Source organism: Struthio camelus, chromosome 8 (genome assembly GCF_040807025.1).
Source record: "Struthio camelus isolate bStrCam1 chromosome 8, bStrCam1.hap1, whole genome shotgun sequence".
In the NCBI taxonomy this organism is placed as follows: Eukaryota; Metazoa; Chordata; class Aves; order Struthioniformes; family Struthionidae; genus Struthio; species Struthio camelus.
Genome location: NC_090949.1, coordinates 35,968,518 through 35,995,079, shown reverse-complemented (window position 1 = coordinate 35,995,079; position 26,562 = coordinate 35,968,518). Strand labels below are relative to the sequence as shown.

General features: G+C 42.1%; 1 protein-coding gene across 2 annotated transcripts in view; it reads right to left on the bottom strand.

Moving 5' to 3' along the window:
- ROR1 (receptor tyrosine kinase like orphan receptor 1) overlaps positions 1-26,562 on the bottom strand; it is a 171,531-nt gene that overhangs the window by 91,997 nt on the left and 52,972 nt on the right. The gene's annotated exons all lie outside the window — the stretch shown is intronic.

Sequence of the window (26,562 nt, the reverse complement as noted above, 5' to 3'; positions counted from 1 at the left end):
GCTTACCGACCTGCTCCTACGAACCTGGTTCGCATTAGTAACGTTTACCTACGTGAGCAATCTCCCTGCAGTAAAGACAGCAGACGAAAAACAGAAGCTGGTTACAAAACTTGGCTTCAGCATTTCAATTCGACAGTTAGCATCTTTCAAAGGCTAAAAACGCTGCAGAGCCTTAACGGTGACATTAGTGGTTTTCATCCATTTCCATTCGTCTCCAAAGATTGTTATATGACACAAAAACCAACTATTTGTAAATTCTGCCAGAACGATTTGCAATTCGGCGCGTCTTGACAGATAGAGCCCGTCCCCTCCTTGATCGGACCCCCCATCAGAGCCGCCCTGGCCCGTTTTGATTCAGCAGTTGTAGGTACCTAGCCAAACTATTTTTATTCAACAAATAATACACCAATAATAAAATAACCCCTGCACAGCTGAAGGAACACATATTCATGGATAACTCTCTTGTTTCATAAGAACAGCTCCATTAATACTAGCTTAGGGATCTGATCAGCTGTGAATTTTCCTGTCTGTAGTCTAACTGCTCTGTTTGTGTGTGTGTGTGTGTGGGTGGGTGTGTGTGTCTGTCTGTCTGTCTGTCTGTGTCTGTGTGTCTGTGTGTCTGTGTGCGTGTCTGTGTGTATTTTAAGGACACGAATTAAATTTACATAAATCAGGTTTACAGGAGTGAGGAACGCAACACTGCAATACAATAACAAAGTTAATAGCTTCATAATAATTTGTAGATCACAGACCACAACAGCTGTTCAAATAATAGCTTCCTTAATTTATATGTCAACAGATCTGATATTCCCAGATGATCAAGATAAACAACTTATGCATCTTTCAGAAATAAACAGGCACAGAGATGGAAAGCAAACGAAACCACAAAAGAACAAAGCAAGCCAAAGAAAGCTATGAAGGCAATCCTAACACAGCCAAAACAGGTAATACAAAAGGAACTCTCTCTTTACCACTGTAGCTTTTGGAGTTAACAAAAATGTATCAGCTCCAAAGTAATGTCATTATCACTGTCTGTACCATGTAACCTCAGCTAAATTTATACAGAAATGTTCTGAAATCATCTCTTACTATTTACTCTGGACAGCAGAGGACACGCCCTTATATTCTGCAATATTAAAATAAGCAGCAGAGCAGCAAATGCTTCTAGTGGTAACAAGAAAAAAGATGTTAGCAGCTATGCTGGTCCACAGCAAACATTTCCCACTACTGAATGGAGGGTGTCATTACTGAATTGGAGGGTGTCAAGAGGATGAGGCCAGCCTCTTCTCTGTGGTGCCCAGTGACAGGACAAGAGGCAACGGGCACAAACTGAACCACAGGCAGTTCCATCTAAACCTGAGGGAAAACTTCTTGACCGTGAGGGTGACTGAGCACTGGCACAGGTTGCCCAGAGAGGTTGTGGAGTCTCCATCCCTGGAGATATTCAAAACCCGTCTGGATGTGATCCTGGGCAATGTGCTCCAGGTGACCCTGCTGGAGCAGGGAGGTTGGACTAGAGGATCTCCAGAGGCCCCTTCCAACCTCAACCATTCTGTGATTCTGTGAATACCTGTATTTAAAACCACGGATTCCAAACATCTTTAGCTTGCAGACTCTCTGCTACCTTCTAATAGACTTTCTTGTACCTTATCATCAGACTTTTACCTGGACACATGTGACAGCAATACGGTTCCTGATTTCAGCTCGTGCCCTTCTGAGTGCTCCACGTGTGGTTTGCTGTGGAGAAGCACTGCCAGTCAGTTGCTAAGAATTATCCATTTCAAAATCAAAGTAAAGGTTCTTGTCAATTCTGACAATGTTTTTAATATTTCAGAACTGTACTCTGAGATATATCCAAAGCAGCTGCATCAGGGACAACTATTCCTGCAAGACATGTTGGCACCAGAGGTTGTATCTTGAGGATCCGCAAAACAGTTCAATATACTCTCTCTGATTCAGCACTGCAAACCTATAAAGTCAAGCCCAAATAACATCATCTGGATAGTGCTGAAAGTGGGTTTTCACTGTCACTCAGTGATACACTGCTCAGCAACTTATGAAATATGCTCCAATCTTCAAACCTGTATGTGGAATCTTGAATTCATTTGGGGCGTGACACAAACCTTACTAAGTCAGTTAAAGATTACTCAGTAAAACACTGTGCTATGCCCTAAACAACTTGTACAGAACTGAAAAAGGCACACCTCTATTGACAAAGCCAACACAAGTCCTGTGTGAATGCTCAGGAAGCCAGACGCCCACCAGATACATTAATTCCTTGAGAGAGCTCATTAATTATCCACTCACTTTACTGCCTAAGGCTTGCAGGATTGTCCTAGGAGGACTACTTTTCCACCTTTAAACAGGTCATTATAGTTTTACTTTTTAAAGAGTCTATATATGAGTTTAAAACAAACAAACAAACAATGGATATGGTTTCAATCTGAACAGCTCGGGAGGGTGGCTGGGAACGCTGTGCAGTTGCAATGTTAATGCAGCACACACAGGTATCTTCTGAGCCTTCCCAGCAAAACTTCTGCCCCTGCAAAAGAATTAAGACAATATTTTCAAAGTCTGTGCCATTTAAATGCTTCCAAACAAGGGACATACTGAGAGCTGCCCTATTAAAAAAATAAAATAATTAGCCTGTATTAATATACTACCTTGTCAGGGCAGTAGGATGCAGCATTTCCAGTAAGAGCCCCATAAACAATATAGCTCAAGGAAGCTTAAGACCACCTGGCACATCCAGAAAGGAAAGACATGAGTGGCTTCTGCTAAAGCCCTAGAAAAGATACTGATTTCTTATTCTATACCTCTCTGGCAACGACCAGCATGAGTTAGGAAGAGGGGATGGAAATTCACAGCTATGCTCCTCTCGGATGATACATGCCACCTCTGATGTGGCCCCTTCCAGGAAGGCAAAGCTCAAAGGTGCCATCACTCTCTGGGTGTGCACCTCAGGGGGGGGTCTAACCTCGCATGGCAGGGCTAACTGCTGCAAGATCGCTCTTCAGAGGAGAAGGAGCTCCAGTGCAGCAGGCTACTCACGCCTTCCAGGTTATCCTTCACACATCTTAAGAGCAGCTATTCACGGTCCAGCCCTAACACTTTCAAGAAACGTGAGCATCCCTTTAAGAAACTGCCTTTAAAATACAACTGCATACGTCTTTAAATTATTTTAACACACAACACATTTAAACATGTGTTAAATGTTTGAATTAAGCAAGAATCTAGAAGAAAACATTAATGAAAAGGAGTGATAAAAAGGAGACCTATGTAAGATATTCATCACCTTGGTAATTTAGTTGACATTCAAACGTAGATTAAAAGTAATTATAAAAGCTATGAAGTTTTATAGGTAAAACATCAGCACAGTTACTGTTTTATTTTGTCCATCTTGAGTTTGCGAATAGACTTTCTTAAGGAGTTAAATATCTCTTTGTAGATATAAAAGCTATTTGGGGGGAAAAAAACATAAAAAGCATAGCCTGAGAGCTATCAAAGTCAAAGTATACCTTTGTACTGCAAGTATCTGACCTATTCACTCAGGAATAGGCCTAATCAATCTTGCTATCTCCCGTTATAGTGATTCATTATAGCATAGGCCTTATCTTTGTATCAAAGTCAAGAAGAAAGGCAGACACAGATATAAGGAAATACTTTCCTTCTCTCTGATATGCTGTACATAGTTTAAATACCAGCACTGATAATATGTTGGACACTTGTGAGTCCCATGTACACTTAATCACTCATTTCCTTCATTGACTAAGAATAATACTGGCATAATTTACTGTGCTTTACCCCTCTACTTCTTCCAGGACATCTGGCACACATCCAAAGCAGGGCATTCCTAAGCGGAAGGACCGAGCCTTTGAGGAATAGGGGTGGAGGGCTGAAGCCCATTAATGTTGCCTGCATAGCTGATGGGAAGACAGGCTCCCTCAGTTCCCGATGTCTTTTAGAGCTTTGGGAGACTCAAGAGAGCTCGGCAGGACCGAGACTACTTGACCTCCTCTGAGCCAGCCAGGGCACTGTCTCCACCTCCTGCTGAAGGCAAACAACCTCTGCTAGACTAAGTTATGCAGAGCCTAATTTACAGTCCCATTTGAATCCTTGCAGAACTTGGCTAACCAGAGAGAAGCACTATAAAAATAATAATTAAAAAGAGGCACTTTCACCTCCAGCTTGGCTGGGAAGGCTCGTCCCTCCCTCCTCCGCCAGCGGGGACTCTGCTGGGAGCAAACGTGGCAGCGGCAGCTCGCCGGCCGAGAGGAGGCTGCCCAGCGCACCGGGCTCCTGCGTCGCGCGGGACCGGCCGCAGCGGGCTGGGGAGAACCTGCCTGATTATCAGTACAGATTTGGACTTTTGCCCTTAGTACTTATGCTTCTGCTGATTACATCATTTCTCCTTAGATATACAGTTGGGTTTTCCCCCTCAAAGTGCCTAATGAAGAGAAAGCCGATAAGCTTTCCTTTTAATGTCTGAACCAGAATTCAGTATTTGCACCGCTCAGAAGCAGCCCATGTTTTGTTTTTTAAAATGCACGTGCACAAAACCCTGTTGCCCCCTACAAAGCACCATTTAGTTGTTCTTAATTCCTCATTTGCAGAGTGACCGATTTAGAGGGACACCTAGACATTTGTCACCTGGAGAACATTCATTGCACACCCATTTTCTGATGGCGTTCTCTTTCTTTCTGGGCGTAAGACACTTGAACGTTCACTTTAAGCCCATAAATCTCCATGTGCCGCTGCAAAGCATCAGCCGCTCCACTTAAAACCACGGCTGTGTCCCTTTCGCGGTGCCCAGGGAGGCGCGCGGGAGGGAAGCGCTCCCTGACTCTAACAACAATACTTTACCTAGAAAGCTGACACCTGTACAGGCTATCTCAGAAAAACTTGAAGGTTAAACCAGGCACCTAGAAATGATTTATTTCTAATCTTAGTATGTTGAGCTTTTCTGCACCCAGCCTTACATTTTTTAGAAAGAACCAGGTCATCTTTGGCATGGCACTTTCCATATACGAAAGCACAGCAATTGAGCTGAGTAAAACAAAAGTATACTAACCACTTAGTGTGTTTTACTGCTTTTACTACTGCAAAAGTCCAGGAGAGCAGTTCCTCAAGGCCCAGTACACAGATTTATATGCTCTTAACACATCTTAAAAGTTAAGGAAATTATGCATTTTCCTCTCAGAGGAATTTGATTAATAAAAACTATAAAGATCATTTCACTGGCGTTGCTGTTATTTATGCAATCAAAAAAAAAAGCAGAAAACCCGAGTTGCTTGTATTTAAAACAACAGGCGCTCTCCTCACCTCTGCTGGTACAAAGTACTGACACCGACCCTGGCTTTGTCTGCTGGACACGAGGCAGGGTGGGGAATAACATTTGCCAGTGATACTTCCACTGGGCCTTCTCCTGGGAACGATGGTTGGTGGAAGGATTCAACTAAAGAGCAGGACAGGTGCTAAAAATACACACACACAACTATCTTCTTCTGCAAAACATCTAGAGTAAATATTTTTGGTTTGCTCTTAAGATGCAGCACATTCTGGTTTTGGCAGATGCAAGCAATTACTCCATTTCTGCGCACCAAACGAATATAGGAGATGGTACGGATGTCTGTACCCTGCTGCTGTGAGCTCGCAGGAAAGTCACTCCAGCTGGATGGATCTTTGAAAATATCAGGGGGAATGGTACCCAGAAAGGGGCCGTGGCCATATGCATATTAAAATCTAGGCCATTTTAAACTTTGCTTCACTATTTCCAATATGAGCATTTACAAACACAACTATTCTGTAAACACTGTGAGGAAGCCTGAAATCTTGTTTGAATTATACAACTGTGGATTACTGAAGCAAAACACAGGCACCAAAACACAACTTTTCCTTCAATTTTCTTCTTTAACCTTTTCCGTAGTGACGGGAAAACTTTCTTTTCTTCCTGGAGACTTTAGACAAGTGTCAGCTTCGGTCACTGCAGTTTTACAAGACTATAAAGTTAGCAGCCTCTGACATCCAATTAGCAGTTGCCTATATAAAGCAAAACCAGGTTCATGCTATTGTATTCCTAATAATCTGAAGTTGACTGCATCCCTTCCTTTCCTACAGGCTAGCTTATAACTCGTTTTCCTTAGAAAATTAAGAGGGAGCTGAGAAGGATTAACACTCCTTCCAATTTCTAAAGTGATGCAACTTCATAGACCTACCAGGTTAAAACATAAAATGAAAAGATTTAGATGTCCATAGCTAGATCAGCTTGGATCAATTAGAAGCTATGCAGTTAAGGCGTTTCTCTTTTATGTTGCTAAAAATGAGGATATTTCCATCTCAGAAGTATTTGCCCAGCACTGTCTCGTGGGCTCTGTCTCGCAGTCATTTCCATCACTGCTGTCAGAGAAATACCCAGGGAGCCTCACTGAAGCCCTCAACATGCCAAGAGACAGTTCTCATCTCACAGGCTTGTAGCCTAATAGACAGGACAAAAAAAAAAAGAAGAATGAAGTGTTAGCATCGATTTTGCAGATGTACAAGAGACACAGGAAAATTCAGTAAATCGCCCAGGTCACGCGACGGAGGTGTTCGCACGAGGAGTGATGGGATGTCTTTTAGCTGTAGCGCAGCACTTGAGCTAGAAGGTTAGCTGACCTCCAGAGGCTCCTTCCCACCTAAATTTTTCTCTGACTTCTAACTTCTAGGCATCACTTTATTATGCTTACACCGATAACAGTAACAAGACAAGTGTAATAGGCAGGTCAATGAGCAACATGATACTTCTGCTGTCGCTTTGTTCTCCGGCACCCTGTAGGAGTAGTCAGGACGTCAGCACGGCCGGCTGCTTGGTCACAGGCGCTGCGCAAAGCGGGGAGCTCCTCTCGACAGGCACTTGCTCCCCACAACGGATTTCTGCTACTTGTTCACGAGGAAAAGTGTTAACCTCGCCCCACATATCCCCATCCCACCAGCCCCAGCCCTGGGCGGTTTGCTGAGCCGGCGGTACCGGCTTGGCAAAGCGCGGCGAGCGGGTTACCCAGCGCCCATCCCGACGCAGCAGCTGGCAGCCGCGCGCCTCGGCCTTTCGCAGCCAGCAGGCGACAAGCTGAAGCATCAAATTGAGTTTCGGCAGTAAAACAGGAGGCCAACTTCTCCTTCCATGGAAACCAAGGTCAAGCCCGGACCCCTCCTTTTACCTCTCTGGTGCCCCGTCAGAAGAGATGCCCAGAACTGTCCTAAGGAAAATGCATGCCATATACCCACGGAAAAGTTTAACTCCCGGGCTCCAACTTACAGCAGACGGACGGACAACCAGAGATACATTATAGGCCCTGCTATTTCTAGTCACCAAAACCCTCTTTCTCTTAAAGAAAGAGAAAGAAGCTCTCTGTTTTATCCAAGGGCAAGACAAAGTCAACTGCTTTAACTAAACACATGCCCTAGTACCATGATTATTTTAAAGAAGATAGGGCTGACACTTGGAGTCAGGCTACAGAACCTGTATGACCTTGTTACAAAGGTTAAATAAATAAATAAATAAACCTTTTTAAAAAAAGTTTAATCTTTAAAAGTTTCAAGATGGATATACACCCATTTAAATAGTTCTGTTTTGCCAAAAAAGGTCTGAATGATTTATCCTTAATTATAGGTATTTATTCTACGCTTTCTTCTCCCTTTTACCGATAGTTGGTGTTTTTGTCACGCTCACTTTTTTCATATATCCTTCAGCACTGAATGGAGCTTCTTAAGCAGGTATAAACCCACAGCCCAGCTTGCCTGCTCACAAGGACTCGGAGGACTGGGGGGCTTTTTTTTTTGCTGTAAAATAGAATATGACCCTGCACACTTTTTCCAGCAGAGAGATGAGAAGAGGGTCTACTAGGTTTCATCAGGGAAAAGGGTAACTGGCAATAGGGGAGTTAAAAATGGGAACTTCATATATTCAGGGTAACTATTGCCCCAACATATTGGCCTATAAAACTTCACTCCTCCAAGTTCCCCCCACCCTCCCTATCCACATGTTTGACCAATTTCTATCAAAATCCTACCATTTGCACCGGTGGAAAAGCACACCGACGCGTGTGGCTGCCCTGCCGCCGAGGTGCAGCAGGAGGCCTATGTTTAGGAGACTGTTTCGATTTCTCCCTTCTATATTTTCCCTCTAGCAAAGCTTATGTCGCATTTGGCGTGTAAGCTGTTGGCCCTGCCTGGGCCATTGTTCCCGATGAGAAATGCTTTTCTCAAGCTAATAAACTTGCATGAATATGCAAGTGAAGAGCGTTGGCAAGATTTAGATACTTCTACATAATTCTCCAATTACTGATTCATCTACCAAAATAAAATGCAGCCTTACTTTTATTCTGACCTCAGCGACTCAATGAAAAGTCAGTTTTTGCTGCTGGGGAAACCTGAGTGAATGAGAAGCTGGAGGAAAGTTAAGAAATAAGCCGGGGAAAACAAAACTGATTTAAGTGAAAGAATAAAATAAAGAAAAAGTGAGGTTTTATTCCCAAGCCAGTATTACATTTCCAGGAAGGGGAAATAGCTCAGGTATGAAACGCTCCTGAGGGATCCCTGCTCCTGTTCGCTCCAGGTGACCTCCTTCCTCGTCCATTTGGTCTCAGCCAGGCAAGGAGCACCCACCGCATTTCTGCAAAAAGACAACCCCACTACCTATCTGTTACTCACTCCAATCCCCAAGTAATTTAAGGACAAAAGTGGTCACAGAATCACAGATCCTCCTACATTAACAGAGATAAGACCCAATGTCTTTGCTGCCGTTTGGACTTTTGCACATGAAACCAGAACTGACACTAATCTCCGATGAGCCTTGCACGTGCTCTTGGCTTGCAGGTCCGCTCTCCTCTAACCTGCTGCATGCGTTCGACTCGGGTAATGTTGTTCTTGGACCCGTGACAAGTTTGGGGCTGGGGAGAAGAAGGGGGGAGAGAAGACATTTTACTCTCTTCTGAGATTTATGAGATGCAATTTTTGCCAGTTTCAAGTATCAGTCAGTTTGAAGGGTCAGGAAAAGTGCATGACATTTTCATTTCTTTTTCTTATTTTTTAAAGAGAGAGAGCAGAACTATCTTCAGCAACTGCCCATCGAATACCAGTTACCAAAAAGATTTCTGCACAGCCCAGGAGTACACCAGAGCCTCCGGGGAATCTGTGCATCAGTCTCATAAAAAGCTGTAACTCAAGTCCCCTTGGTTTTTTTTTTTCCTCAGTGTGTAAAACCTGCCAAGCTTGTTAACAAAGTCTCTTTTAAAGAAGATAGGCACTGTAACAATGTGTGTTATTCTGTAGATCAGCTCCACTAAGCACAGCATTCCCTAGGAATGAAAACTTGGTTGAAAGAAATGTATTCATAATTTTGAGGATCTTTGAAACTAAGACATAAAACATAAATCTAGTATAAACACTAGTAACATTAACCCCAAGGAAATAATGACTGCTTACACATGTTAAAGACATTAAAAGGAAAACCAACAGTAGCCAATTATAAAAGAAAATACCACACCTGCTGCTGCATTTTCCTGTTATTATAAAAAATGAGAAAAAAAAGTCTTCTGGCTACGTGAACAAATGTTAGCAATACGAGGAATGACTGAGAGATAATACATAAGGTATTGCCACGCACAGTAAACAGAAGTACATACATTAAAATGCGGTGCGTGTTTGAAATATTACTAAATTGGACACACAATCCAAATATAAGAGGTTGCCTTGATATTGTGCATTTTATTTCTGTTTGCAAAGAAAAGTCATTCAGGATGGACATTATGAAATGAGGAAAAAAACCAGTTTAGGGCCACCACATGGATTTCAAAAGCACTTGGCATCCAAAGCCAGTTCTGTACCTCTCTGATGCAATAAGGTAGCTTTCAGACAAGCTTAGCTGGCACCGGCAGAAGACATTTTTTCATAGACAAAAGTTCTAAAAAATCTACAAACATCCAAGCTGGGGAGGAAGGAACTTTCTGGGAGTCTAGACAGGACTCCAAGCCAGCTCTAAAGACCAACACTTGCAGGACAGGTCACCAAGGGACCAGATGGGTTTATAAGAAGGGGGAAAACCCCTCAAAACCCTCTCAGATATCCCAGCTACCTCTCAGAAGTGAAGCAGTGAGACAGGCTAGATACTATCTTGCTACTGAAGACTTAGAAAAGTAATCCACAAAAGTTACTAATTCATTCCCAGCATAAGGCTGCACAGGCAATGAATCGGAAAAGACCACATCTTGCACTGTTTGCACTGCCTTCATTAAACAAAGCTAAAAATCTTTGTCAGATCATGTCAGCCAGCTGCCACCCCCAAAGGGAACGGCACTAATTACTTACATGTTATCTACAGCAGAATATCTCTTACATCAGGGTTGCCTGTCATGTACGACCGGTTGTCTGCAGCAGTCCCTCCCCTCCATAAAGTTCAGTATCTAAATAGAAAGTCTGAATGTGAGCAGTATTTTCACTATTTTACAATTTGGGTAGGGAAGAATGATTAACAGCTCTCCATAGATGTATGCTCGTGGGAGGGAAAAGAAAAGATCAACCCAGACCTCCTGGTTAAAATATGACTTTTCATTTCAAAGTGTTCCTGAATACAACTGAAAAAAGTAGAACAGTCAGCAACAAGTGAGATGCTTTGATGTTTTTCAAGAAAACTTTTTTGACTCAAAGTCAGTCTTCTTCCAAGGTTTTGTTTTAACAGATCTTTAAATGTTCATTTTCAATTTGTTCCACATGGAAACGTCTTACTTCTCAAAAAATCTATTTGCCAATTCTCAGTGCTGCACTTTGCTCAAATAAAGAAACTGATTGATCCAAATTCAGACCCAAACTTCAGCTCCAAGCTCTGCGACTGATTTGTCATTGTAGCTGTATCACGCTACAGCATCCTTTCTAGCAACGGCTGAGAAACTGTAGAGAAACAAATGGGAATGGAGAGAAGCAACTTTACCTAGCGATAAGAAAACGGTTATTCTGAACGCTGGGAAAGGCCACTCGTCTTCATGGGCGGTCTTTGTGTAGCAAAACAACAATAACAAAAATATTTTGGAAACAGAAGGCAACAAATGGGAATTTTTTTTTATAAACTAAGCTGATTTTGACAGGGAACATAAACTTCAGCCCCAGAAGAATATTCAGCTCCAGGCTTTTCGTGCAACGTTCGCCTGGGCCGCGTCCGCCAAACGCGTTCCCTGCCATTTCTGCCCGGGGCCACGGGGACAGCACGCGTCTCCTGCTCAGGAGAAAAAACTGACCTGACAACCTTTTAGTTAAGGGTGGACTTCACTTCATTTTTAAAAAGGGCAGCTGCAGACTTTACAGATCGCCCCCGTCCCATACGCTCCTCATTCCACGTCCCCTTTTACGTCTGCACAACACTGAATTTACCTGCACTTTCTGAAGCAGCCACAGGGAATTACGCTCTTTATCTGTCTTCTAAATGGAAGAGCGCACAAGCCATTTTCTTCTGCACCAGACGGGACCTTGTGAAGGAGTATGTATCAGAGGCTTTGCTAAATTACCCAACTTCTGAGGCTCCGCGGTGGCTAAAGACCCGCACACTTCGTAATATTTATTTGTATCACAGACAATAAAGTACCTTCTGCTTGTGGAAGCTCATTAAAAATAAACAGCCTGAGATAACTCGGCTTTTCAAGCCGCCTTGTACTTTCGGTTTATTATTGTCCCTTCCCGAGCTCTTATCCAAACAGCCCTGACAGCTTGTTTATTGAGCGCTCGGCGGAGGCCTACCTACCCAAAGTGGGGTGATGACAGGACCGCGGAAAATCTCTAACTTCAGCGGGCACCGGAAAACATAATAATAATATTTTAAAAAATCACAAGAAAAAATTGTTTAATACATGGACAATATGGTAAAACTTTCTCTTTAGTGGCTCAGTGCCAACTACTTACAATCTACACCTGAAGCATTACATGTGACGTCTTTCTATTTGATGTTGTATCACCAACTAGATCAGTGGATATAAAAATCCACCCATTAAAAACTCGGCTGGACCTGAACCGCCGAAGTAGAAGTCGTGATTCATTCTACTGGAGTTCTGTTAAAGCAGAAACAAAAACTTTCATATATGCAGTGGGGTTACTGAGTGAAGCTATACATATATATTCTTTTCCAGATAACTATTCTTTTTTTTTTTTTTAAAGTTTGATTCTGGGAAAGCGTTCACAGCCTTGAGAAAAAACGGCAAAGTTTTGTCCCTGAAACATTAAAAGCACAAGTTGCAGCAGTTTAGCTTTCTTAAGCGCTACTCCATTAATATCCTCATCAGGTACCCGGGTGGTGCAGGCAGCGAGACGCAAGGTAGCCTACTTTCCAGCCCCTCTCAGAAAGGTAGCCTGTTCAACGCCCTGTGCTCACGGGAGCTGTTTAACGAAGACACTGAATTAAGACAACCGCACTTATTTCAGATGCGTCATCAGTCACCCAAAGGGACGCTGATTTACTAACAGCTCTGGACTAGACTCAACAGTTACTTTCCAAAACACAACCCCACCACCTACCATGCAGTTGTAGAAGTTATCACTCGGGGAAAGCTCACTTGGCCACTCGCCTTTAAAAACACTGTGGGAATATATGCTTAAACAGAGAGTGAAATCCTGGCCTTGCAGAAGTTCCTCAGCAAGGTTAGGTTTTAACCTATAGAGTTTACATGGATGACATGGTTATTAAAAGCAATAATTAAGAATAGCTTTTTAAAGACAGTTTAGGGGCTTGTAGGAACTGCATATAAAATGAAGCCTTTTAAATGAGATCATAAAAGGTTTTATAGCTAAGTACTAGGATAGCAGGCATATGCTGATATTGTGTACTGAATTCACATTTAAATATAGTGCATTGCTGCAGGACTCCAAGAAACTCAAAAAGCCAGAGAATTTCTACTCAGGACTAAAACTGTCTCGTTAATTCCCCCGTAATGCGCTGTAACTGTGCTTCACGCACCTCACCCAACGCTGAAGATCCTGACCTTGATTTCATCCTTCAGCCCTGCCCAGTAAATCTATTGCTACCCAGGAGGAGGCACAGCTACAGCCAAGGACATAACCTGAAAATAATGGACTTGAAAAGGTGACGCTGGAACTGGAACTGACCTTTGTAATTCTGCAAATAATGCAGGGGAGCCGTGGAGAAATCCAGTTTCCTCTTCCAGTGCTACAGTGGGTTTGTGGAGCTCAAAGCAGCCCAGTCTTTCGTGTCTCTTTCGATTGTAAATTGTGATTAAGCAAGTGCAACCCCGAACCTGCTCGTGGAGGAAAGAAATATTCTTCCCATCAACAGCTGTTAGACATAGATGTGCACATCAGCCATGCCCTTGTCTTATTTGGATATGGGGAAAAAGGATTTCCTACCCCACACAGATCTCAGTTGTGGCTCTCAGACACTTGACCAGATCTTCTGCACACAAAAATAGGGATGAAAAAAAAAAAAAGGATGAGAGGCAGCTGAGCAGGCTCTGAAGAGGAGAGAGGAGCACAAGGCGATAGTTGCTCCTGGCAGCCGAGCCCTGGGGTCGGGCAACGGCAGTGGATCCTCACCCAGGGCAGCTCTTTCTGCCGGGCCCAGCTGTACTAGGAGACCTTTCCGAACAGGTAGTATTTACCCAATAGACTTTAAAAACCCTGAAGTGTAAACCTCTATTCAGGGACTTTTATAAAGGCAATTTTTGACCTTCGGGTTTCACAACATTGGAGTAGTTACAGTCTATTGTGCCAATGAGTATTTAGGGAGTCTTAAATCCACAGACTATTTGGCTGTCGTGCATGCGTGCGACTCCCAAGAGTCACGAATCCTCGTTAAATGTTTGCTGAAAAGCAGGAATGCCATGTGAGTTCCCAAAAAAGCAAAGAGGAATGGAGTCTCATATTGTTTCCTCTGTTCAAATTAGTCAAAAGGCACTAGTCCACGTAGTGAGCTAATTGCCTGGAAAACGTCAAACTTCTTAGGAACACATTCATTTTTTGGTACTTTAGAAATCTTAACCAAAAAAAAAAAAAAAGGACAATCAAACCTCTCATATGAAAGAATTTCTGCTTTTTCCACACATGTAACACTTACAAATCCTTGGAAAGAGACCCTAAAATGAGAAATCTGACAGGAGTTCAGCATCACTTGTGAAAAAATTCCCTACAAGAAGAAACCCATTCATTAGCTGGGACAAAACAAATCCAGATGAGCTTCTGACCTAATATGGAGAAGTCTCCTTGGCTTTTCATGTAATTTGATGTTATTGAAGTACATGTAAAAAAAACTGGTGGCACAAAATCTCACAAAAGTCTCTACCTTTCACGTACAAGAGTAGTGATAGCACCGCTGGATCTCGTGAGCATGGTCGGCATTTGCTGTGCTGAGGCAGGGAGAATCGGCTCCAGTGGGAGGACACCCACGCACAGGCCGACGCCGGGAGATGGTGGGTAACTCCTGCTAGCATCTTCCAGCCTTCCCTTTTCTGATTACGAACAACAGCTATTTGTACTTCCTACATCTACAACATCTGCAAGTCTAGGATAAGCAGTTAGTTTGAAAACAGACACTTAGTGGAGTGCATCTTCCAGGGCGTATTTGGAAGTACAAGACAGATCCTCAGCAGCCATACACTGGGATGTTCCATTAACCTTAACAGAACTACAGCAGCTTATATGCACCATCCAATTAGACGTTATATATTAAAAATTGTCCCAAGCAATATTCTGTATTTTCCCCATCTGCTTTCAAAATTTTCTTTTGACACAACCCCAAACAAAGCAATATTTACTCTGTTGCTAATATAGGAAGAACTGCTATTTATCAGGTCAAGGAAGTTATTTGCAAGCATGATTTTTGGCTGAAGTACACTAGCTAAGTTTAATTGCTGAAATACCCTTAAACTCTGATAAAGAGGAAAAATAACATTCTTTATTGCTAGAGGAATTTCAAAGCATGGAAAAGGCTGTAAAGTAACATTAGAGTCTCAATTTCAGAGGTGTCTTTCAAAAATGTAACCCCAAGTGTCGGTTGCGGTAAGCCCTGCCATTAATCAGCTTATGCCACTGCTTTACAGTATTTTTATTATCATAATACTACTAGTAGGTACAGAGAAGGCACTTTTCCTTCAGAGGCAGGAGGAGATGAATTTCATATTCACAACAAAAAGCTACTATTTAGAGTTTTGCACCTTTTATTACAAATAGTCTCCATCTGAGTATTACCAGGGCATGAAGCATACTGCTACCTAAATTTAGGTGGTGACACCAACCACCACGTGGGGATAAGACCAGTCTTTTCTGTGCACTATAAGGTGTAACTGCAAAAAACTTGGATCTGCCCAGCTGAGTAGTTGGGAGGTTTGGGGAAGCTCTCAGTAATGTCACATCTCATGTGCTCGACTCTGACGCTTCCTTATCACAGGTGCAATGGGGAAGTATAGACACAGTTTCTTAATGGCAGTATACAGCTCCTTAAATGCTAGCAGGTGGCAGAATATAGAGTAACCTCTAAGACAGCTCTGGTAAATAAAAGCTGGAGAGCATCTGTCCTGGGAAGTGAGGCCCTAATCCCCCATCACAAGCACTTTCACTTGCCATTTACTTCAACAGGCTCAGATGTATTTAGTCCCCACGGGAGGCCCACCTTCCAGAATCGGGTATTGATTCTCAGTTACGAACTATATTAAATAAATAAATAAATCACTTCCTACATCTGGAATAAATATTAGTCAACGAGTTAAAAACAATACTATTCAAGAAGCACTCGGATCAGCCTTTTAAATTCTCACTTGGTAGTAGAGTCATACATAGAATGAAGCAATGTAATAAAAATGTCTAGTCCCAGATATGGTACCTAAGGGTTAAGCATATAGCCTGTTGATTGCTTAACCTTACCTAAAACATATGGCTTTGCACTTAAGGGTAAACCCACGGAAAGAAAGCAAGTGCCCAGAGCGTGTGTGAAATTCTTTGAAAGGTCACTCTAAGGCAAAATGTACCCAAACACTTTCCCAGCACACATTTGTGTGCTGGGCGCGTGCAAAGATTTCTAAGCTCCTTGCACCCCTGCTAAAACAAGACAGAGAGCCTGTTTAATAAATTAAGAAAGTGATTCATACATGAGCAGAGGAGTAGGTAGCAACTAGCTTATGAGTAAACGAAAAAGACAAATATTCCATTTTATAGTTCTTTGCATTGTCTAATATTGGATGGGTGCTCGCGGTTTCCAGCATCTTGGCATCTTTTCATTAAATGATAATGAGCTGAATACCAAGAACTTCTGACTACTCTTGCTCAAGGAAAACCCCAAAGGAGTGAAGAAAAAGAAGGAAATAATTTCTGCACCTTCTCAAGAGAACAAGGTCAGACTTGGCCCCAACAGCAGAAAGCCACAGGCTGCAGAAGCAATCCGGAGTGAACGGCAGCGTCGCAGGGAACGGGAACGACTCCCAGCTCCAGCCCTTTCCTTTGGTCACTTCCTCCAGCGCTTTTAACACGCAGGGCCCTTATGTGATTTACAAGCATCATAGAAATACACATTATGCACTACAGTATATCTGTTTCTAAAAGTTCTCGTTTACTCTCTCTGTGTTTCTTTAATTTTTTTTATTATGTCTTTATTATATCTTTTTTAAGCAAAAAAGTTTTGGGGGTCTTGTTGTTCTAAAGGTGGCCATTCCTTTGCCATATATACTTATTTAGAGTGTTGACTTTGTGCTTTTCTTTTTTGTGTGTGTTCCACATGATCTATAAAAGCTGCCTAAGGGCCTTTGGAAGTTTAACAACAAACAATTTCCAATCATAGATTCCATAAAGACTTAAGCGGATGCTTAAATTCTTCGCCATACTAGAGCAGCTGACATCTTAAAATTAAGTGCTAAACATAATCAGAACAGCAATAAGTCAATATGAAAAGGATGAAGAATCAGCCTGTTCAGTATTCTATAGTACACATTTACTCCTAAGTAAAATTCAAGTGAGCTCACTATGACAGCAACATCCTGATGAATTGTTCTCTTAAAAAAAAACAGCCAAACAAACTTGAAGAAGGGCAGGAAGGCTCAAGAACTTCAAAATCCACATTTAGAAGGAAGCTATTCACTGGTAACGCATAAAAATGGAGTTAAAATTAGGAAATAAACCTGAATAACGTTACTAGACAAGTATGAGAAAAAAAAAATCCCTTCGGTATGTAAGAATTAGCGGACTGCTATAAAGGCTAAATACTGCTATCAATTTTCTTTAGTATATCCTGGTATACTCTCTTGAGAAATCAGTCTGTTGACCTAGAGGACAATTAGTAATCGGCAGGATAGCAGCTTGCGCAACGTGTAAACCATTAGACCCGCACTCAGAAGAACCCAACTACTTTGCAGAATACTCACTCGCCCATAGCAAGCAATATTTGCCTGTTTGGAAAACGCACAAAATAGACTTTTTGCACTGCTGTATAAATTGGTGGAATGACAACGCAGAAAACTTTTTCAAGATTCACATACCTATCTACGCCCCTGTACCCCTGTACCATGCTCACATAACTGGGTACCGAACGTGAACCGCTGACTGAGGCACTGATCTTGCGCTCATTGAACTCCCTTGGTGCCTAAAGAGAAAAGGATCAATGACTTAGATTTTAAACTAAATCAAAGGACTCCAGGCCTACTGTGCTATTAGGCATACTTATTTTAAAGGATACTTTCCTGCACAGTATGAATCGCTAACACCAAATCTTGCTCTTTAAGGATGCACAACAAAGAATCAGCCTGAAGGATGCTCATTTTCTCTTCTTCAGCATGCTAAGCTTATGCTGCTGCTGAAACTAAAGGTCGAGTTACTACCCACTCCCTGCAAAATGATCCCTGCTAACACCCCAAGCATATTAAACTTTTTGTAAATATAAATCTGGTCAATAGGTTCACATTTGCAGGTACTACAGCATGTGCAAGCGTATGTTTACAAGGCAAAGGGAGGACTTCAGGAGACAAATATCGAGAGGAGATAATATGCGCTAAACACATTTCTTTGAGGAAAAAAAAGAAATTCAAAATGCCACACAGACAACAGAGCTGAGAGGCTAAAAGCTAAAAATCTAAAACTCACAAGCAATGGTACCTATGGTATCTAATACCATAAGGGATACCTAACGGTATCTATTATAAATACTTTCATTAATTGTTAGCTTTTGCAGATAATATCTCAAAAAGCATAAAATTACCAATGTACTGCACAGAGAATTAGGAAAGCAGCTCCAGTTAGTTGAAGCTGAACATCTGATTCTGAACTACATATTCTCAAATAAATAACAATAAGCAACTGGACCTCACTGTGGAAACGTTATTTAAAATGCATGTTTTCTGTAAAGAATTTCATAGCAGAGTGTAGAATTTTAGATGCTTATCTCTATTTAATCAAACTGTGGCCTGGGAAGGTAAAGGATAATACAAAGTTTACTCCTTAGCTACTATAAAATTATGTGTGCGAGTAAGAAATAATAGCTGCTCTACTTTTGTACAAATATTAAGAAATAGTTGATCACAGTTTCATAATTTCTAGTTTACTTTCTTGCCTCTTTTGACCACTTTTAATACCATGTCACTTACTAATGCTAAATTTTATAGCTTATTAAATTAATGTGAATAGTAAGGGAAGACAGATAAAGTAACTTAATCGCTGAGATTGAAAGGAAGTCTGCTGGCAACGTTAAACAAAGTCTGACGTAAAAGCCTCTGGATTGCCCCATCACTGGCCATCCAACGTGTACCTACAGACTTTATTAGCGTTATTTCAGTTCCACCTATATGTGTCATCACATAAATACAAAACGTTACTAGTACACTGAGAACTAAATTTGTCCCACACGGAAGGATACCCTTTCCTCCCTGTTCATAAATGAGTTTAATTGGGACTTAAGTGGCTTAGGCAGCCCTCAGCATAATGCAAACTTAATAGGATTTATTGATTACATAATAATATCATTTCGTACAAACCCTGTTCGTTGGCCCTTTCCTTATTTGAGAATAGCACCGGTACCGTCCAATACCACATACAGCTGAATGCTACCTCTGGTGCTGCAAGCAGCTGTTTCCAAGCCTGTAGGGACTCCGCAAAGGCATTAAAATAGCCTTCCAGGGCTCTATTTGACAAAATATGCGGATTCTAGAGATCTGAATGATTTCAGAAATCACTATGGCTTCAGGTCTACTCTAATTAAAAGAAACTCCTCCCCTTCCTCCCTCTTAATCTGCAGCACGAATAGTTTCTATGGCAAATGTTTTGATGCAGAAGAATTTAAGAGACTTGTGGATCTGCGCAAATTACTATTTATACTCCAAATGTAACACACAGAAAAAAAATAACTAGGTGTCACGGAAAAGAAATGACAACATCATTCCTTCAGAGCTTCAACAAAAACGCACCCGTAATGAATAAATTGTACTGAAAGAGAACGTTACTAAACCAAGACAAAGAAAAATAAATTTTTCCCATGTAATCACTAAAAGGTCTCTTAAAGGTGTATAGCGCATGTCTTCAAGCCAAAATGAACTGAAACTATTTCAATAAAAGCCAAGTTAAGAGTATAATATGAAGATCATTTGCACTAACGTGCCAAATTCAGAAGAGTTAAAACTCATGCTAACTCCTTCCCAAATTCCTCTGTACTGTTCCCCACGCTAGATGATGTGTGGTAAGAGACATGAAGGGGTGAAACCACATCACTATCTTCTTAAAACTGCCCAGAAAAGTGAATTTTCACCACATGGATCTGTAATAACCTTGAAGTGCTTTACCCTCTCTTACATTTAGTTGCTTCTTCTCTTCCACACACAGTCACCCACCTAAAATTCACCATCTCAGCAGCTTCTTAGGGGTACTATCCAAATAGGTTTCATCCGCTCTGACATGCAAATTAAAAATTATGTTAATAACACTACATATCTAGATGATATAAAAAATAGATGCATACGTAAGGTTGCTTAATGTTAGTACTGGTGAAGTCTGACACAGAAATCATGTCTGGAAACTTTAATTTGAAAATTACTACCCCATTGCACAAGTATTGTGCTCCATCATTAAAAGCCGGAGTTAGGCTTTCTGAATATACATTTTCCAAGTTAAGCATAGCTTTGCAGGCTTCTTAAACCACACTTTCACAGCATGCACCAAATCTTGATACTAAAGAAACTCCCCAATTAAAATGACAGAAGCACAGGTTTTTCTTTTATTTTAAAATAAGATCAAGACTCACATTGACTTCAGTGGAACCAGACTGCAATCGCCCTAGTGAGGATGTACGTCATTATGTTACTTATTATCTATAGTTTGACAGTAACTACAGGATCAAAGAAAAACCCAGATCCATATTGATAAGCATTGGTGCAATGCAAATAAAAAGAAGCACCCTCGAAGAGTTACAGGCTACAGCCAAGGTGAGAGAAGCTAAGGGACATTACCCCTATTACACAGGGCCACAGAAAACTAAATGGTAGCCTGCTCCAAGTGGGGCATCTTCCAAAGAGAAGACTAGGCCTTCTTCAGGGTAGGGGTCATTTATGAGCACACATATTAACATGTATCCTACTACTTTCAAGAGGCTCATTTTGTCCTTACCTTTTCCCCTCAAAGAGATCTTCTCCTTTCTGCATCTCAGGGGAGTCACAATTTTTTTCTCCCAAAATCGCTTAGTAGGAAACCATCTTCATATATTGCCATTTTCTACCTCTCCCCTGTCCCACTCTGATGTTTTTAACTAAAACATATTTCCCTTTTCATAGAAGTATATTATCCTATTTGACCTTTTTCTACAGGGAAATCTAGAAAGAAGCATCAGGCTGTCCAGAGGATTCTCGTCCTTCAAGGTAGGTCCCTTTGGCACAACCCCTTTTCACCAACAGCATTTCCAGTGGGGGTTACATCCATAAAGCTGACCTAACTGCAGCAGATCACAAGAACTCATCACCCTTAGTTCTTCTCCTCCAGTAAATGTTGTCTTTGATGATAATGTAAAGATCTGATTTAACTGTCAAGTCTTCTCCTTACTAGGAATATAGTAGGATCACATCCCACTGAGATCATCCGAACGACTGTGCTCAAAAGAGATCAGCACTGCAGTGGGGGCAAGTTTCCAAAAGGTGGGTGACAATCTTTCCCCTCCCCTCTATTTTCTGTCCTTTCTCCAATTAGAAAAGCACCTAGTGTTTCTACTATTTGTTGTAAACCCACTACATTAATCAATTCTAGCATTACAGTAGAGTAACTTTTTTATCTAAGTTCAAAGCGTCTGCTATTTAACATGCTAAGTTCTCACTGTCATCAGTTTCATCAAAAGTAAGTTCACTGATTTTTATTTCTGCATAGAAGTGATAATATGAAAAAAAGGGTGACAGGACAGCATGGTAATGATAATGTTGTCTACATCAACAGGAACTGGAAAGTTACATTTCTGAGGTCAGTAGTACTACTGTTATGCACAAATTTATATTCTCAAGTCATTTGTCGAATTGGAGCGTTTGTATACTTTTCTTCTTGGAACTTAGTCAATCATGAAAAATCATTTTTGAGGAGGACCGATTAGATTATGTGCCATATTTTTCCAAAGATAAATTGTCTGAATACCACTAATCATAAACTGAAAGAAGCGCATAGAATTTTTATACCTAACCATCACCTCTTTCCCTCCCTTTTTCTGGGATATGCAGATCAGAGCTCTCTTAACGCAAAGCAACTTTTTATTATTGTCCTGCAACACACAAACACCTCTCAGACGCCCTCTAATCGTGACGGACAAATACGCTAGTGATTAAGACTAGGAGAGGAAAACTAGGAATCTTTTGAGGTTTTCTCAGTGTATGTATTCAGTTAGTCATCTTTTCCTGCTACTTATTTTTCATGGCAAGGTCTGAATTTTCACCTGAGGTTCATCAAAGAGTTGTTCAGCTCAAGCGTACAAAGTGAACGAGATGACGACGAGGTTATTCTGCCCGCTGACCACACTTCGGAGGTAGCGTGTGGGGTGGTCTGTTCAGTTCCAAAAAAATTTCTTAAAGGACCAACAGCACCACCAGAATGACCCTGAGCAGCCCAGTCCCATGCAGCGAGGCTGGTGCCCAGCGCTGGAGCTGCAGTGGGAACACGTGAATGTCTCACCGGGTCAGGGCTGAGGATCGCTGGCCCCGGCGGCACCTGAAGGCAGCCTGTAGGGCAGCCTCCCCATCGCTTATTCTATGGGTAAACAGAAGACTTCAGTCTCTGTGGTTGTCAATCTAGGACCTTTAACGAGCAAGAAGTTCATTTTATTAAAGGAGGAAAAACGTAGATTTCCATCACTCCTTATAAAAGGGCTAGGAAGTGTCAAACATGTAGGTAAAAGTAATATTTCAAACTGGCTCAAGCCTCAACTCCCTTTCCCCTCGCACCTGCATGGTGATGAACATGTGCTATATGTCTCTGTACTGGCTCAGTGTTCAACATTTGAACTGGACCTGCTCCAGCTTTTGAATAAATATCTCTTTTGGGGCAGAGGGAATTACATTCCTTAGTCAAAATACGGTTTTTCTTCTATTAAATTTTGAAAGAAAAAATGTGTAGTTGTGAAGCATGAGGAACCAGTCATGAGAGGCACTGAAACCCTCTCTCTGCAGTCTGCTCGTTCTGCACTGCGGGTCCCCTGCCACCTCCAGCCCCCCAGCCACACAAGGGGGATGGCAGGGCCTGCAGGCTTCACGCTGTTTCTAGCCTTTCCTTCCCATGTAACGCTTACTTCCAGAGGGGGGAGATTTAGGGGACTATAAATAGGAACTATTGAGTGGGATACTGTAACCCACTTGGGAACAAAGTGGCATCACCCAATTGGTTTCAAATGGGGTGCTAAAGCAGGAAGAACCTAAGTATCTTGGGAGCCCTCTTGCTCAATGGTGAGAGACTACCCCCACTTTTAAAATAATAACAACTTCCCTCTGCTCCAAGGAGATGCTTCAGTAAAGAGCTGTGCCCATGATTCATTAGGCAGGATTACACAGCATCTACCTTTATTAGGGAACATTACACCATCTCACCATTTGTATCACATGCAGGAGAACAAGATCATGTAACCCGCAGGGTAATCCACGGAGATCCACCTCCTGCGGCCTGCTTGTGCTCATGCTCTGTGCACTAAAGACAGCGACTGCAGGATGCTAACCCCCCAAAATTAGGATTTCCCATTTCCAAGATCTTCTATCTAGAGCCTGGCTCCGTACGGCAGCGATAACGGATGCTGAAGGCAGATGTGCCTGCAGAGGAAGCTAAAGCCCAGCTGAGCTTGAGAACATGCGCTCATGGTGAGCGTTCTCCAGTAAAAGCTGTGAAGCGCATTCAGGTGGTCAGCCCCGTCGCATCGCCTGCACAACACAAACTTCCCCAGGCTGGAAGCTCAGAGGGGCTGGTACCTCGCTCTGCGAGCTACTCCAGCAAGCTCAGCTCCTACACGTGTAATGGGCTTTAGGATAACAAGAGCAACTTTAAAATGTAAAGAACTCCCTGGAATCCACAATTTAGATATGCAGTATAAACAACGGCAGGAATTAACATATTCAGGAACAAAGAGGCCTGTGGAAAAACATAATGAAGGAAGCTGAACAGAAAAGAAGAAAGGAACAGATGTCAGATTGCATTTAAAGCAAAGTTACTAGCTTATTTTCACACTGATTTCAATATCTAAAATGTATGTTTTTGCCAAGGCAAACAGGTGATTAAAATATATTTAAAAAAACAGTAAGTAAAGGGCTACATTTGTATTTGGTTTACATTTGTTAGCCACTCCAAAAGCTATAGCACATTAATAGCGTAGTAATAATAATAATTTTACAAAGGTTGACTGTTTAATTGCAATTAACTGTGGCCTTATAAAAGGAAAGAGGCACTCTCTGGAACATTCACAAGCCTCATTTATCTTGCAAGGACAGCAAGATGAACCTGGCATGAAATATTAAGATCACAATTGCTATTGGCAAGCCATCTGACGGGAAGCTGCTAGCTTGAAAGAGCAAGGATTATAAAAAGGAGTAAAGAGCGAAAACACAGCAGTGAAGCAGCTCCATGAAATGTCCTTTCCTTGAGGAGCACCACGGCCAGGGGGGACGCTGGGCAGCGCCACAGGTGCCGGCTGTAGGCTGACCTCCAGGAGGGGAGGTCTGGAGGATTCAGGTTCCGCGAAGACTTAGCGTGACAGTTAGGGTGATCGAGTTCAGCCTTCTTTCATTGTAGTCACGCTGTACCCTTTCTTATGGACTGAGCGAGTACCATCTTGAAACTAATTAAGTTTCTTGTCCAAACCGCTCCTGCCGGAAAGCTACTGCAGTGTCTCACTGCTTTTCCACTTTGAAAACATCAGCTTAAATTTACTGATGGCCAGTTTAGACAAATTTAATTTTGCATCCACATTAATCTCTACCTCAGTTATACTCCCCTCCCTTCCCAGCGTTTATGAGGATAAACACTTTATTCATACAGAGTGGTAAAATTCGCTGTAGTCATCGCTCGGCTTAACTGAACAAATCATATTTGCAGATCCCTGCTCACAAAGTCGACTATCCATCTCAGGGATGAACTCAGGAGTCAGAAACCAGAGTTGTGCAAAGAACTGCAGACAGGCCCTTTCCACAGCCTTTTACAATTACACTGAAACTTCCTTAACTCCACTACTAATACCACTTACTTGATATGCCCTAGGATTTTGTTTGCCTTATCCGTGCTTCACTACCCTGATGATTTGTAGCCAACGACCTGTTGGGTGGCATCCTCAAGGCTCCCTCTGCCTTCCCCCTCCATGTTCTTCATATGTTCCAAAACAGAGAGCACAGAATCCTACCTTAGAGGAGTCAGGCACAAAACTCCCATTTACCTGGGACAATATTTTACCCATAAAACCTACCCTAGTAAAAAGGCAGGCTGGGAAGCAGCCAAAAATCCACAGGTAAGCACTCTGCAATGAAGTAATACTTCTACCCAAAACAGTCCTTGTAAGCAACCCTGCCAGCCCGCACTCCCCTGCTGACTCACCCCAGCCGTCAGGCCAGGTGGGCTCTCAGGAATCCCAGCTGTGAGATATAAAAAGCTTCTCTCAAAAGGAGAGAGAGACCTTGGGCAAGGTGAAAAATCTCAGTCAAGAAACACTAACTTATATGGTGGGCACAAGTGACATTTAGGGCCTGGCTAACGAGAAAATCAAGACAAATACTAGAAAGAATAGGGTGAATGCAAGAGGGGAAATGTGTGAGAAGGCCTGGACAGGGGCACAACAACAGCAGAGGAATTAAAAAGCCAAGATTTTTATTTTGATGCTGGGGAAGGAAATCTGCCACCCTAGTAACGCTGCCTGTCCAAGAAGTCCTGGCGTGTGCGTTCGATATGCAAGCGTGCCACGGATTTGCAGGCCTAGTTGTCCCTCTTGTCCCTTCTGAGTCATGAACAGGCTGGATAGGACATCCAGCAAAGCCCCAGAGAAGGTGTTTCCAGACCCTGCGGTATGATCTGCACTGAGAAATATTGTAAGTATGTGTTTATGTATTTTGCTAACAGCATAGCTGTTGTGCAACATGTTTATGCAACAACTGCAAATAATGTAAGCAGGTCTTTGAATACGAGTTTATAGTGGTGTGTAAAACTAGTGGTTTCAACCGGAATCTTGGGTTCTAGGGTTTTTTTGCTTTCCTCTTTCAGGTACAATATGCAACTTCATTATATAAGGACAGATGATAACAAACAGTCTTTCCAATACACTTTCCCATCGAAGATGCATATTCTGTAAGAGCCACTCAACACATCTTAAAGGACTACGTTTCATTACAATGCCGCAGAAGTAAATCTGATGACATGACCAGGGCCTAAACTTCCAGTCCTGGCATGCTGCAGTAAAGTTTACTGGCTTCAGTCAAATCAACGGCAATCTTGCACTGACTTCTGTGAGAATAAGGTTTTCCTTTGGCCTCCACACAGTCCAAACATCCTGTGTTGTACTCAACTGAGCTTATACTCTGGCATATGGAAGATCTATCGATCAGCCACTTGGATATCTGATTTGCAGAGCCCTGGCTCCAGGCCTTCCCGTGTACTGGCTTCAGCCCGCCTGGCGGATTAAAGATGCCGGGGACAACCCTTGCAAAGCTGTGTTCCTACACAAAACAGCAAAGCTGCAAAATGGCCCTATGAGCACCAAATCCCATCAAAGTTCCTGGCAGTGGGAAAAAAATCTGGTAAGGAAAAAAAATGTATGTAATTTTACAGCTTTCTAAAATAGATGCATATGAAACAAAGAATGAAGTTAAGAATAACAGTCATCCTTTGAAATAAAACATAACCTCAAAAGATTAAACTAGCCCTGAAAGTTAAACAATACTTTAAAACATCATCACGATACCTCCCTGACCTTTGATATAAAACCCGGGGTCTCCTCTACGTGCCTTGTTAAAGCAGTTTAACAGGAGCCCCATCACCTCTATCAAAGGCGCTCCCTGTCATTCTTTAATTTTTCAAAAACTATTAGTCAGAGCGTTGCGCACACTCTTTGAAGACAAGGTATGCAGACGGGCTCCA